The sequence below is a fragment of the Sabethes cyaneus genome, chromosome 3 (assembly GCF_943734655.1).
Source record: "Sabethes cyaneus chromosome 3, idSabCyanKW18_F2, whole genome shotgun sequence".
Lineage (NCBI taxonomy): Eukaryota > Metazoa > Arthropoda > Insecta > Diptera > Culicidae > Sabethes > Sabethes cyaneus.
In genome coordinates this window covers 109,540,949-109,542,802 of record NC_071355.1, presented here as the reverse complement: position 1 = coordinate 109,542,802, position 1,854 = coordinate 109,540,949, and positions in this window count along the sequence as shown.

Below are 1,854 nucleotides of genomic sequence, written 5' to 3'. Positions count from 1 at the left end.
TTTTGCTTGTATAAATTGAGCATATTGAGGTATCTGTTCGCGATCATCTTGGCACAGGGAAGGCACAGGACATTGTCAACCAATTGCTCCTCGTCATTTACAGATGGATGCTGCTACAGACTGCTTTAAAAAGTTTTCGAATTCCTTTTTTCATAAATCGCTACCATCTTTAAAAAATTTCAGCATATTTGATCCTGGTGCGTTTAGCTTAATTAATTTTTTTAAATTCTTCAATATTGAATTGCTTCTTAATTCTTCATCACCCTATTGGCATCTCTATATCGAGCTGCAGTAAGTGACAGCGACTGAATGTCCTGGGCTCAATATTTGACAGCGGGCCCAAAACACTGTCGAGACTGTCGAGTGAAACGTAGCGACGAAGTGATATCTCATTTCTGCTCACGCTATCATGTTGGGACCCAAAACATGGTTGCCTGCCAAAAGGGTGTTCTTCATTCACTCACATATATCTAGAGAGAATTAACAAGAAGACACAACACCACAAGAAACAACAAGAAAATTAACTCTCACCCGGTTTGTTTACGCTTGCGGCATTCGCCATTTTGTTGATTCTGTCTTCATATGGGCAATTCCATGAGTGTAAAAGGGATGGAGCTTCGTAGTCGCGAATTAAAAATAAAATCAACAAAACAGCGAATGTCGCAACCGCGAACAAATCAAGCGAGTGCCGATTTTCTTATGCTGGTCCAACATATTTACTTCAACCGTTTCGTTTAATTTGCGACATTTGCCCTTTTGTTAATTGAATCAAGAATTGGCTAAACTCTATACTGAAAGTTGAGTTGTTTCCGATAGACGTGTCGAATTTACGGTGTACATTAGTAACCTTTTATGCCGCAGTGGCGCTAGTAGTCGTGTCTTCAGGATTTTAGAAGAGTGAACTATATTGTTAATATAATATATTTGCTGTTAGACGAGCCGAACTGTGCCGATGCTGTAACGAAAGTGCCGAAGTGCAAGATTTGTTAAATTCGTTGTAATCTGATAGATCTGGCAACCGTGCGAAATGATTTTGACAACTAGCAGTGCTCCCATTCCATATGTAAAATTAAACCGGAGGAGTGCCGCTTGATATCTTTGGAGTGCCGCGGCACAATGTTCTGAGTGTCCGACCCCTTGACTTGACGTCTTTTCTAAGACTTGACCCTTCTTCATCGACAGACTTCACAGCCGTGGGTGGGTCAACAGGCGCCACGGCGAAGTCAACTTCCACCTGATACAGATTCCGTCAGGGCATGGTTGCTTCAGACAGTATCTGCATAAGTTTGGGCATGCGGAGTCCCCCGCGTGTCCCGAATGCGTGGATGTTGAGGAAACGGCAGAACATGCTTTCTTCATATGCCCTCGTTTCGCGGGCGCGAGAAGCAGCATGATGGCAGTGAGCGGACAGGACACTACCCCGGATAACTTAGTCCAAAAGATGTGTTCCAGCTCGGACATCTGGGGAGCGGTCAATGCGGCTGCTACCCAGATTGTACTCGAGCTACTTCGTGCGACGAAGAACAAAATGTCAACTAATCGTTTTAATTTCCGTCATTCATAAATGAAAATAACTTACCTGACCTGCAGAAAATTTGCAGAATAGGGGAGACCAGGTAGACTTGATCCCTTGGGACACTTGATCCATTCATTGTTTCTCAGTATATACAATGTTTTTATGCAGAAAAAAATAAAGTTGTACACTTCATTCAACTAATAAAATTGCAAAACAAAAATGGAATAAATTTTTACATTGCAAGGAATATATAATATAATAAGATTTGCAACGGAATAAATCTCTATACTTCTTTTTTTAGTGAAGTCCGACTTTTTGGCAACGGAGAACTGTCTTGA